We start from the raw sequence: 14713 nt of genomic DNA on the forward strand, positions 1-14713 counted from the left end.
TTGTAAACATTAGGGTAAATGCCCAAAAGTGGGATTGCTGGGTCATAGGGGAGCTCTATGTGGAGTCTTTTGAGGAACCTCCATACTGCTTTCCAAAGTGGTTGAACAAGTTTACATTCCCACCAACAATGAAGTAAGGTTCCTTTCTGTCCACATCCCCTCCAGCATCTGTTGTTGTTAGAGTTCTTGATTTTTGCTGTTCTAACTGGAGTGAGGTGATATCTCAATGTTGTTTTGATTTGCATTTCTTTAACATCGTGAAAATGGCAATACTTCCCAAGGCTATCTTTGATGAATTTCGATGCAAAATTTCTCAATAAAATCTTGGCCAATCAACTTCAACAACTCATCCAAAAAATCATATACTGAGATCAAACAGGATTCATTTCAGTGATGCAAAACTGGTTGAACATAAACAAAACGATATAATTCATCTCATCAATAAGAGCAAGAATAAGAACCACATGATTATCTCAATAGATGTAGAAAATACTTTCCCAAGATCCAACACTTATGATGAAGGCTCTGGATAAACTAGGAATCCATGGAACATTCCTCAATACAATAAAGGCTGTATATGACAAACCTACAGCCAGCATTATACTTAATGGCGAAAAGATAAAACCATTTCCTCTAAATTCCAGGAACATGACAAGGATGTCCACTCCCTTCAGTTCTATTCAAACTAGTATTAGAATGCCTAGCTAGGGCAATAAGAGAAGATGCTGACATAAAGGGGATCCGAATAGGGGAAAATGAAGTAAAACACTTCCTCTTTGGAGAAGATATGATCTTGTATATACAGAAACCTATAGATTCAACTCCTAATTACTTGAGCTGATCGGAAACGTTGGCAAAAAAGAAAGGTATAAAATTAACCCTCAGAAATCAATAGCTTTTCTGTATTCCAATAATGAGAAGAGGGCAGCTGAAATTAGGAAAGCAACCCCTTTTGCAATAGCCCCACAAAAGAATAAAATACTTAGGAGTTAAATTAACCAAATGGATGAAGGACCTCTATGACAAAAACTTTAAAAACTTAAAAAAAAGAAATGAAAGGAGAACTAAGAAAGTGGAAATACCTCCCATGCTCCTGGATTGGGAAGATTAACATCGTGAAAATGGCAATACTGCCCAAAGCTACCTACAAATTCATCGCGATACCTATTAATATCCCAACTTTATTCTTCAATGAAATAGAGGAAGCAATCCAAAAATTCATATGGAACAATAAAAAAACCCCGAATAGCAAAAACAATCCTTATTTGAAAGAGCAGCACTGGAGGAATATCAATTCAAAATTTCAAAACTCTAATAAAAAGCCATAGTAATCAAAACAGCTTGGTACTGGCACAAGAACAGACCCGAGGATGAATTGTTTAGGACTGAAGACCCAGAAATGAACCCACAGACCTATAGCTACCCAATCTTTGATAAGGGTGCTAAAGAAATTGAATGGGGCCTGGGAAGGTGGCTCAGTGGTAGAGTGCTTGCCTTGCATGCATGCGGCCCTGGCTTCTATTCCTCAGCACCACATAAGCAGAAAAAAAAAGCCAGATGTGATGTTGTGGTTCAAGTGGTAGAGCTCTAGCCTTGAGCTGAAGAGCTGAGGGACAGCACCCAGGCTCTTAGTTCAGGCCCACAATCGGACTCCCCCCCCCAAAAAAAAAGAAATTAAATGGAAAGAAAAAACAGCTTTTTCAGTAAATGGTGTTGGTAAAATTGGTTAAAAACTTGTAGAAAACTAAAGATAGGACCGTATATAACACCCTACACCAGAATCAACTCCAAATGGATCAAAGACCTCTAAAGAAAAGCAGGGTCCATGAAAACATGACAGGAAGGAATAGGAGAAACTCTAGGGGTCTTTGGCACAAGCCAAATGTTTCTTAATAGAGACCCAGAAGCACAACAAATCAAAGAAAGGTTAAGCAAATGGTATTGCATGAAACTGCAGAGCTTCTGCAATGCAGAAGACATCGCTCACAAGATCAACAGAAAGCCCACGGACTGGGGGAAAATCTTCACTAGCCAAACAATGGACAAGGGTCTCATGTCTAAAATATACTTAGAATTCAAAAAACTAAATCTCCTAAAAACCAATCCTCAAACAACTGCCCAATTAACAAATAGGCTAAATATGTAAAGAGAGACTACTCTGAAAAGGAAATAAGAATAGCCAATAGACATATAATGAAATGCTTAGCTCCTCTAGCCATAAAAGTAATACAAATCAAGATAACGCTGAGATTCCACTTCATCCCAGTTAGAATGGCTATAATTAGGAAATTTAGTAACAGATGCTGGAGGCCATGTGGCTAGAAGAGAACCCTACTGCATTGTTGGTGGGAGTGTAAACTTGTTGAACCACTCTGGAAAGCAGTATAGATGTTCCTCAAAAGACTCCACATTGCAGGGCGCTGGTGGCTCACGCCTGTAATCCTACCTACTGAGGCTGAGATCTGGGGATCATGGTTCAAAGCCAGCCCATGCAGGAAAGACCATGAGAATCCTATCTCCATTAAACCACTAGAAAACTGGAAGTGGCGCTGTAGTTCAAGTGGTAGAGTGCTCGCCTTGAGCTGAAGAGTTGAGGGACAGAGGCCAGGCCCAGAGTTCAAGCCTCACAACCGACAAAAAAAAAAAAAAGACTCCATATAGAGCTCCATTATGGCCCAGCAATCCCACTTTTGGGATTTTACCCAAATAATCACAAACAGGGTAATACCAAAGCTACCAGCACAATCATGTTATCACAGCATTATTTACCATAGCTAAGATAGGGAACCAACCCAAATGCCCCTCAGTATATGAATGGATCAAGAAAATATGCCATAAATATATACAATGAAATTCTATGCCTCCATCAGAAAGAATGACATTGCCTCATTTGTTAAGAATTGGAAAGACTTGGAAAAAATTATAATAACTGAATTAAGCCAAGCCAAAAGAAACATAGTTTCCATGGTTCCCTTGTTTGCAATTACTAGCACAGGTCTAGAACAAGCAGAGAAGTTCAAAGGCTATGTACACACGAACACATGAGATAATGTGAAGCAAAATGTACCCCAAGACAGGGACATAGTGGTTTTTTCTTTATTGCTAGTGTTTTATAATGTACTTAAAATGCACTATGTGAATCTTTTGTTTCTTTTGTATGTTTTTTCCCGCCCGTGTAACCCCTGTTTTCACTGGATCTGATACTGGTGTTCTGCACCTTGTACATACATTTTTGTAATTTGGGGAGTGGAAAGGATATTGGGGAACGTTTAAATGAGGATGCAGGCTGAGCCATTGTGATGACAAGATGTACAGGACACTATGTTAAAAAACCAACTTTACAATGTAGGGGGGGTCAGGAGGTGTTGGGGAGGGGAGAGGGAAGTGATGTAGAGGGAAAACAAAGGAAGAGTTGAATGCTTGCTATGGAATGTACTCATTACCTTACTTATGTACCTGTAACCCCTCTCTACAACATTTTTATTATATATATATATATATATGTATACATATATATTCATATATATATGTATCTACATACATATATTTTTTAAAGAAAATGAACTTTACAACTTCAGCGGGGGAGGGGGTTTAGTTGTAGAGGTGGGAGGGAAGGAGTGGTAGTGGGAAAACAAAGGAGGAAGCAACAATGCTCAATAGGAAATGCACTCATTGCCTTGTTCAAGTAATTGTAACCCCTATGTACAGCATTTTTACAGTAGAAAACTTACAAATAATAATTCATGATTCAAAGCAAGCCAGAGCAAGAAAGTCTGTCAGATACGGATCTCCAACTAACCACGAGAAAACGGGGAGTGGCACTGTGGCTCAAGTGGTAGAGAGGTTGGCTCGAGCTGAAATTCAACCCAACGACCAACACAAAGAAAAAAAAAATGAAAGCACCAAACAACCTGAAGATGTTGTTCAGAATAATGAGTGGGGCATAATGGAATTACATGACTTAGTCACTTGCAACCTAGTTTACCAGGGGAGATGGTGGGTGATTTGTGTGTGTACCAAAACCTGCAAAATTATTTTGCTCTTTCCCAAGGAGGGAGGAAGGGAGGAATGGAGGAGGGGAGAAGGAGTTTGTTTGGCCTTGCCTTTTGGTTCAGTGATTGCCTTCTGGAGTCAAATTCAGAGAAATTCAACTTGTAATCCTACTTACATGCCGGGCAAAGAAGTCATTCCATGGAAGTGGTCTGTGTCCTGTCCTTGGCCAGGTCCCAACCACCACTGGGTAATCCAAGTCCCAATTCAGGACCAAGATGCCTTGAAGACAACTGATCCACTGGGCAGGTGGACCTAACCACGGCCAGAAAAGACAGAAAGTACCATGCTCAGGGCAGCACCGGGGATTTAGACTGGGCAGAGATTTTTTGTGATTCTCATTTTGTATTACCACTTTGATTCTACAAAATAAACTATGGATTTTAACTTTCTTCCCTCCCTTTGGATAAAACACAAAAACCTTGTCTTTAGCTTTTAAGACACTTAACTCTTAGGTCTGGCCAATCATTTCCAGGATAGTGAATTACTTAATTGTATTTTGAACGCATAAAACATGCATATAAAACTAGCATATTTCGATCTTATGAGAAAACAGCCTTGTTCTTCTTTGGTGTTATGACTACTGTGATAATGCTCACTCAGGTTTATATCATTGTGCAATCAATGTTCCATTTTGTTCAGTAAACAGTTTTTCAGGACACGAGAGCTGTGAGGGGAGAATATAGGATGAATATTTTATCTGTACTTCTTGTGGCCTGAGAAGGGCTTCTCAGAATGTTGGCAAGAGGAAACAGGACTCCATATAGACCGAATATAGAAAAAGATACACACCTTCAGTGCCACAGAAGGACAAATAAGAAAACTCATCCAGGCTCAGAGCAAAGCAACATGATGGGTTGTTTAGGTGCGTGAAAATTTGTGGATTGTCTTTCTTACTATAGAGAGATCATTCAATGCTGGCATTTACATGTTCCAGGACTCATATCTGTTTAGGTCTGTTTCCTCTGAAGCATCTTTGATAGTGACAGAAAGGAGAATGTAACAATGGCACCTAGTTATGTTCTCTGAACGAGATTTTATCTCTTTCCCGAAACAAGTTAGGTTGTAATGAATGACTTGGATTTCCTGAGAGAAATTCATGTGTAATTCTTGTTTCTATTAAAGTTATCAAATGAATAACCTTAAATTTGTAAGATGTTATTATAACAAATATGAGATAATGATTTTTATGTTACCAGGATGCAACCAGTTTCCTTTTAGATAGAAAATATTTGGTTGGCTTCCAACTACAATCTTTGCATCTCAGCCTCCAGAGTACCTAGGGATGTAGGCATCAGTCACCTCTCCAGTCTGAGACAAATATTTTTGGTAAGGAAAATTACTATGATATGGAACATGAGGCATGAAGAATGTAGACTAAAAAGGAATATTTTGAAAGCATTAACAAAACTGAACTTATCACAAGTTTACTGTCTTCAGTGAGGAGAAAAATGAGAAAGAAGTTACAGAGGCAGACAATTGGAGACTAAAGAGAAGTTAGTGAATATTTCTTTGTTATCAGAACTACTAAAGATTTCTTTTTAGAAAAATTCAGCTTGATATAGTGGTACATGCCTGCAATTCTAACTACTTAAGAGCTAGACAGTGGAAAGTATAGGAGGTTTGCTGTTTGTATGGTAAAAATGTGATACAGGTACTTCAATATTTAAAACAAACTGGTGCCACATGTTTATAAGTGAGGGAAAAGTAGGAGGATAAAGGTTTGAGGCCAGTCTAGGCAGTTAATAAGAAACTATCTGAAAAGAAATCTAAAGCTCAACAAAGTGCTAGGTGTATGGATCAAGAGCAATTATCCAGGAAGGTTGAGACCCTGAGTTCAATCCTTTCCCCTGAAAAAAAAGAGACAAGAAAAAGGAAAAAGATTATGATACAATTTTCAAGATATTTTCTATGCATTTTTTGGCTACAATTTATTTCTTCAATTGCCTTAAAAGTTTTGTGAATCATTTACACAGATGAATACCATTATTTGGGGAATTCATAGGAAATTCTTTACAACTCGTTTTGTTACAGAACAACTCTATAAATCCGAGTTCAATGAGCTCAAAAGGAAAGGTAATGGTTTCATGAAAATGCACTTCATAGCTATGCGTCAGAATGTGAGGAGTGATTGAGTTGATTTTATATCAATTTTAAAAATTAGGGTAAATTCTTTTAGAATTTGGGATACACTTTCAAGCAAGATTTTTAGACAGTAAAATTATGGTTGATATTTTGATAAAAGCTGTAAGACAATTGTTTCATAGATTTTTATAGAAGCTATTCAACAATTGTTGGATAAATTCCAACAATGCAAATGTGTGTTCTGTTTCATCAGATGGTGATACATATCTCATCATCTAGGGTTAGGAGGATGTTGTCTTCATTTTCAAAATACAGAAATGGAGGCAAGAGGAGACTTCGTGTGTTTCTGAAGGCTGATGTGTAAATGACAACTGAGACTGAGCAGAAACCAGAATCCATGGCTCAAATTCAATTAATGATTTGCAAACCCCGTGACTATACTAAAACTTAAAATTTTTGTGCTAGCTGGGTGACATTGGACATGTTTCTTAGAGTTGTCATGTGTTGTTTTATTTCTGTAAACAGGTAAAAATATTGGTGTTTTCCAGAAATAAAGAATCTACCTTTTGTAAAGTGTTATGCACAGAACATGAAATAAAAATTCCATGAATTCTGAAGTTCTTTATGCATTTTTGAAAATCATTATTGGAAGAATCAAGATAGTAAAATTATTTACATTCCTTACATTCCAGAAAACAATATCTGAACACATTTCAGAAGAATTTCTATAAAATTCTTGTAATATATGGGTTTTGGATGTGCTTATTTGCCTTCTCTCTGTATCTTCTTAATTGTTTTATTTATTGTCTTATTCGTGTGTTTAAGAGTCCTTTATATATATAAATAAAAGCTATTTTTGAAGAACTTTATATTTTTCTTCATTATATTAGCAAAAATGCCTGCTATGTGTTTGAATACAAATGGATGGCATCTTTGCCTGACTTCAGAACAACGGGGAATATTTTCATTGTAATGCAGTACTCTTTATCAGGTCAAGAAAGTTCCCATATAATAATTTTGACAAAATTCACCATTCTGCTATTTTGAAAAGTGAAGATTTATTTTAGGGTCACAGCAGGGAATTGCCCTGTGACCTGTCTCCTCTACGGGCATGGAACCCTTATTTGCAAACTGTTGATCATACTAGAAGTAATTTTTGCTTATAGGACTATTAAATTTTTGGCCTATGTACTCAGGATGTTTTGCCAGGAAACAAATACTCACATAGAAATTAGATCATCACAACTCTTTAAATTGGCATTAGCAATACATATTTGTATTCTTGATGTGCAATATCACAAACTGTGTTTGTGACAGAATAAATATAAGTGGATCACCTAGAATCTGGGTATGGTTAGTAAACTTTTAGAGAATTTTCTCATACTTTCAGACCTTTCATAAACATAATTAAGACAAACCAAATGAGGTGGTTTATACCTATAATCCTAGCTACTCTGCAAATGGAAATATGAATAGTCACTGTCCAAGGTCAAGCTGGAAGACATACAAGAGACCTTCTTCTCAAACAATAAAAGCTGGGTGTGTCAATGTGTGGCTGTCATCCTACCTATGTTGGACATACAACTAGGAAGTTCACTACCCAAGTATCCTAGGAATAAACAAATGCAAGGTTCTATCTCAAAAATAATTGAAGCAAAAAGTGCTGGATGTGGAATGAATTAAGTGGTATGGTGACTGCTTGGCAAATGCCAGGCTCTGAATTTGAATCCAAATATTTACCAAAAAATTAAAATTAAACAATATGAATTAATTCTCTGAACTTCTCACTTAGTGTAATTATCATATGTATTCTCCAAATAAACTTGTAGTGAAGGCAGAGAATTAAATAATCCAGATCAATATAAAACTCCAGAATCATAGAATGGCTAAGATTCAGCTTTGTGATCATTCAAAGTCTGGATCTTATTGTTCTTAGATCCACAATCTTATAGGGAAAGAAAAGAATGTATATGTACAGTACATTCATTTACTCCCTTCATCCAGTTTCACATATCAAAATTCTATCTCAAATGTAAGGTTATAGAAGTGGGCCTTTGTGTGTACATGGATGGTAATTAAGTCATGCAAGCAAAACTTCATGAATTGGATTTAAATAAACAAAACCAAATAGATTTCACTCCTGAACTTTAAAACAGGGCCTCACTCAGAAATAAAAAATCCTGACTATGCTGGCATTGTAATCTTGGACCTACACGCTCCAGAATGGAAAAATAAATTTGTTGTTTATAAGCAATTCAGTGTCTGGTAATTTGTCATCATACGTCAAAAGGACTGACAGTAAGCCAGCTGAAAAGGACTGTTGTGGTTTCTTTCTTTCTTTCTTTCTTTCATTCATTCATTTTTTCTTTTATTCTTTCTTTCTTTCTTCCTTTCTTTCTTTTGGTTGTGGGGCCTCAAATCTGGACCAGGGCACTGTCCCCCAGTTCTTCAGCTGTAGAACAACGCTCTATCACTTCAGCTTAGGCCTCAAATCCGGCTTTTTCTGAATATGTGGTGCTGAGGAATTGAACCCAGGGCCTCATGCTTGCAAGGCAAGCACTCTACCACTGAGCCACTTTCCCAGCGCCAGTTTCTCTATTTTATTTTTCCATCTTTCCAGAGTCCTTCTGATATTGAAAAATGGAAAAGCTCCATAGAGAAACGTTTTAAAAGTGCCCTTTTGTCCAATTCTGACTTCACAAATTTTGGAATGTAAGGAATGACATCAAGTACCCGAGAGACCTAAGACAGGACACTTCATCGTCTTACACTTTGCTCATCAGCACTTAGTGCAAATTTACACTATATAAACAAATCAACTAATGGTAGTTATAATAAATTTTAAAATGCATAGCCAGAAAACACTTTATGAACACTCTTGCACTGTAGTCTCATGGGCTTCCATGTCCAAAATAGGAAACTGAGGTTTAAAGAGAGGTTGCAAAACTGGTATATTGGTTCATTTAAACTCAGATTGATCTATAATCATACTTAGGCTAACATACTATGTGCACTTATTTTTCTGCTCACAGAAATTTTTTCAAGTTCTACACTCTTATATGCTACCATGATATCTTTATCCTGGGTGCTTTACTGGTGTCCCCATGTCATATCAGCTGAAGTTGGTACATCTATTCCCACTCAGATAAAACAGCTGAGAATTGGGCAACGGTACTTTTAAAATCTCCCATGCAGTAATAATGTGTAATTAACAGTATGAAATCCTGGGCTAGAGAATATAACTTGTAGACAGGCACCAGTGGCTCAAGCATGTAATCCTAGCTCGTCAGGAGTCTGAGATCTGAGGATCATCGTTCAAAGCCAGCCCAAGCAGGAAAGTTCATGAGATTCTTATCTCCAATAAACCACTAGAAAACGGAAGTGGCATTGTGGCTGAAGTCGTAGAGCCCTCACCTTGAGCTAAAGAGCACAGAGAAAGCCCCCAAGCCCAGAGTTCAACCCCGCGACCAACCAAAAAAAAAAAAAAAAGAGGAAGAGAATAAAACTTCTATGATGATACTAGGCCTACCTCACAAATCTTTCTTGATCTCTTCCTTCCTTCATTTTTATTGCTGGGGATTGAACCCAGGGCCCTGTGCATATTAAGAAAGTGCCATAACACCAAGCTATATGGCCATTTCCTTTTCTCCAATTTCACTCTCCAACTCACCTTGTTCCTGGTACCTTACATTCCTTGGTCATAATATTTGGAGAATACTGAACTTCCTAAGTTTTTCATCATTTTACAGAATATTTGTTTTCTCCCTTCTTATGTATCAAGACACTGTGCAGGAAGGAATTTTTTCAACTCTCCAGGCAGATTTCCTATATCATTACATTTATAATAACAACTCACTTAAATAATTGTTTGTCTTTTTCAGACTATTAGTAGACCCATGTTGAATCCTAGCTTTTATATAAACAGGAATAGAATTCTTCTTGTGTTATTTTACTCTTTTTGACTTGGTCAAATTTTCCTGAATTTGTAGGAAAGGTTTTTCTGCAAGAATAATTTTCAGGACATTTCTGCATATTGTGTATAATAAAATTAAGAGATTTCCAGCCAAAGCAAACAACTCAGAATTCTAGAGCTTAATGACGGTACTCTGGGTTCCTGTGTCCTTGGCACTGCATTTGGCATCTTGGTACTACAAAAATAGACAATCTATAGTGAAAGTTGCTGTCTTTTTGGTTTCCCCTTTTCAACCATATGAAGCATTTAAGGTGTATAGCAAGTAAACTGTGTGAGTATGAGCTGGTAATCTTTTAAAAATATTTTTATTGTAAAATATTGTATAGAGGGGTTACAGTTACATGAGTAAGGTAATGAGTACATTTCCCGTTGATCATTGTTACTCCATCCTTTGTTTTCCTCCTACATTCCTCTCTCTCCTTAATTCCCTAACTCTTCCTTCTCCGTATCCCGAAGTTTTGAAGTTCATTTTCAACATAGTGCATTGTACATCTCATTGTTACAATTGGTCAACCACTATCCTTGTTTCAGCATTTTGTTATCCTTCCCCTCCCCAAATTAGAAAAATGTATATACAAGGTGCAGGGAACCGGAATCAAATACAGTGACAACAGAGGATATATGAGTTGGTAGTCTTTAGCCTTCAAATTCCAAAACAAAAATAAGCAATGAAAGATCAAATTTGTTCATAAGGGTAATCTCTGCCTTCCCAATGATGCTCTTATTCTTCCATTAAAATAAAATCCTGTTCCAGGATGAAATGCAGATACCCGTGGAAATGATGACATTAAGTTGCTATTATTTAAATATGGCTTCCTATTAATGAAATACCATGGAAAAGGTTTTTACAAAAACTGGATGATAGCAAGAGTCATTTCAGACAAAGTTTATAGTGGGTAAGGTGGGTAAAAGTTACAAAATTGGAACCAAATGCTGGGAAAAAGAGTAACTTCACAGGGAGGAGTAACTTACTGTTTTAGATGAGCCAAGTTAAGATGGATCATTATGTAAGAAGAAAGTTTGTATTTGGTTCTTTCTAACTAGCAGATACTTGTCTATAAAAAATGAATACTAGAGTGAAAAATCCAAAAGAACTTTGATGATACATATAATATTTTGGAGACGACAAATATTTTCAGTAATAAAAACAGTTCAATTAATTATGGAATTTATAAACACTGGACTCCCATGTAATCATTATAAGTGATGCTCTTAGAACAGTATGAAATTTCTAAGTATGTTATTGGGTAGGAAATATATGCATGATACAATGAGATGAAAAGTCAAAGTATAAAGTAGGCTCACACCTGTAATCCTACCTACTCACAAGAGTGAGATTTGAGGATCATGGTTCAAAGCTAGCTCCCGGAGAAAGTCCATTCAACTACCAAAATGCCAGAAGTGGAACTGTGGCTAGCACTGAGGTGGAAAAACCACAGAGAACAATGTGCAGGCCCTGAATTCAAACTGCAGTTTTGGCAATAAACAAATGAATAATCAAACAGATACATGAACCCAAATTGTAGGCATATATATGCATATATGCAAGGGAGAGGAGTGTAACCATGATGTTCCAGTGTTCACATTGTGGAGATCCAGGATGGGAACAGCACAAAAATTTACTTAATGGAAATCAAAAGTGACAATCTGTTGGAAATGATCTGTACAATTTGGGCGGTGGGATTGAGAGAGCCAGGGAAAGAGGAAGGAAATGAGGAAGGGTGTAACAAGTTACACAAGAAATGTTATAACTGCTTTACTTATGTAGGTGTAACCCATCTGTACATAACCTTGACAATAATATTAAAATTACCAAAAACAAAACAAAGCTTTTATTTATGATATTATATTTAAAAGTATATTTTAAAAGAATTATATGGATGTTTTAAATTTCTAATGCATTGTCCCACTCTACGGGATTATACTGGAATATTGGAAGAATTACTTACACATGAGTCCATGAGTAAGGACCCCAATAAAAATTCCACAAAGAAATGTAAACATGGACCAAAGGATCCTAATCATAATAACTTACTTCTGTAGCAAATCACACATTCTCCCAAATCCACATAATTTAATCATGATGATGAACCAAAGTCTCCATTTGTAGAAATACATACTTGCAACAAAGATGGAAAAGGCACCAAGAGCCAAAGTAATGATACACAATTTTAAGAAAGATTACATAATAAAGGAATGTGTCCCACAAATTTCCAACTCTAAATCTGGGAAAGTCAGTTATCTTTGTCATACTAATAAAAAGGCACAAATAAAAGCTAACTGTGGGAATCAAAAAGATTGTCTGAGAACAGGTGTTCATTGTGACAGCAAAGCAACTCCAGTGTGAATTTCTATGTCTCTCTTTCCTTGTCTTATTCCCACCTCATTCTTGAATTCTGAAGGTCAGATTCTGGGGAGCCAGTTCTCTTAGCTCCAGTAATTAACAAAAGGGTGGTTGGAGATACAATTTGCTCACATAGTTCATGGATTCTCTTTCTTTATTAAGCTTACTGAGTAATAATGGGACTATAAAACACAAGAAAGTCTTAAGTTTTCCACTAATTTTTAAAATGCCTGCTGTAAGAAGGATCAAAATTAATGAAAAAAACAACTCAGACCAAGGGTATCTCCTATTCCGTCCTGTAATGTTTTCAGGGTGTCTGCTTTGACTCCGGGGTCTTTGATAAATTTGGAGTTGATTGAATGACATTGTCCCATTTGTTAGGAAATGGAAAGGCTTGGAAAAAATTATATTAAGTAACGTAAGCCAGGCCCAAAGAAACATAGGTCCCATGGTTTCCCTTATTTGCAATAACTAGTACATGTCTCAGACAGGCAGAAATGGTCAGATAAGTTGATGTTAGGTGAAATGAACCCAAGATAAGTACTCAAATGCTTTTTCTTTCTTGTTATTGTTTCTAACATAATTAAGATGATTCCTTTGTTGCTGTGTATGTCTCCTCCCCTGGTACAATACTTGTTTTCACTGTATTTGATGTTGGTATGGTATGTGGAGGGGAAGGGAAAAATTGTTTATTAGGGTTACAAGTGGACTCATTGCAACAATGAGATGTACAAGACGTTATGTCGAAAAACGACCTTTACAACTTTGGTGCAAGGGGAGGCATGGGGGTGGGGAAGGGGGAGATGAGAAGGGATCATAAGGGGAAACAAAGGAGGAGGCAACAGTGCTTGATAAGAAATGAACTCATTGCCTTGCTCATGTAATTGTAAAACCTCTGTACGATAGTTTCACAATAAAAAACGTAAAAAAAACCCCTCAGAAACCATATAAAGATATTTGTGGTGTACTGATACCAGGCAAAATTAAAATGTCATGTGTAAATACCAAATGACATTTACAAGCACAGATCCTAATTCTTCTGTGAGCTAATGTGATAATTACACATTTATACTTTCCAACAAAGTCACCATCGAGAATACCACAGCCAATTCCAATCACAGAAGCAATGCTTCAAAGAATTGCTAAATTTTTCATCTATTCATTCCTAGAGTTGAGAGACTTGATTCTGCTGACGTTGACTGTTTGATCCTCTTCCTCCTCACAAATAAATGTGCCTATGTAGAACAATTTATATCTATATCTTAACTTGATGGGTTTCTAGAATTTCTGGTCTGATCTTCAATCTGAGTACCAGCTATGATGCATATGTAGTTTAGGAAGATGGATTATTTCTTAACAAGCAGAAACACACTCTAAAACAGTTTTATCAGAAACATCTTTGATAGTGGAAATATTCTATATATGCATTGTCTAACAGACTAGCCACTGGCTATATGTGGCTACAGAATCTCAAACGTTAATAGTGTCTGAGAAATTAATTCTTCCAATTTCAGTTAAATGAAGTTTTAAATAATGAGATTCATCTACTCTGTTAACTGGACAGTGCAGTTTTCAAATAAGGCAGCTGAAGTTCTCACAAAGATGGTGATAATATATAGTCAAGTGAAGAAGATTCTACTGGATACTAACTGCATGCCTCTGAATTATCTGAGCTTTTATGTCTTATAGAATTCAGTCATCACTCACCTAGTTTGACAGCTGGGAAGAAAGGGGTAGGAGATATACATAAGCTACTTGGGTTACTGAAAATTGTTCCTTGAAGATGAGGATTGTGCATGAATCTTTTCTATATTTAGCAGACATCAAAGTGTGTAGAATCCTGTAGGAGGTAGAAATATAATGTTTGTTTTTCATTATGTCAAAGAGGTGCTCTGTTTATGAAAATGGGAGAGAAGTGAGACAGGTGAATTCTATAAATACACAAACAATATATACAAAATTTGCTACATTCTATTCCATGATAGGCCCTGGAATGAACTTTGGTTCTTTGCACACACTATAGATATTTACACACTAAAAAACAGAAATGTAATCCTTTAATACTGTTAAAATACATAGACTATCTTCTTAAAATATATTCGTGGACCTATTTTTTCCTTAATTTCTTCCACACCTGCATTAAGAAATGTCTCTAAAAGAAAAACTTCTAGATGTGTAAAATTTGAACTCCATCTATTTCTTTTGTTGAATTGTACTCTAGATAGGATTGAAATCCCTATTTCATCTTAAGGCTTAGAGCT

Source organism: Dipodomys spectabilis, unplaced genomic scaffold (assembly GCF_019054845.1).
Source record: "Dipodomys spectabilis isolate Male_0828 unplaced genomic scaffold, ASM1905484v1 ptg000307l, whole genome shotgun sequence".
Taxonomy (NCBI): domain Eukaryota; kingdom Metazoa; phylum Chordata; class Mammalia; order Rodentia; family Heteromyidae; genus Dipodomys; species Dipodomys spectabilis.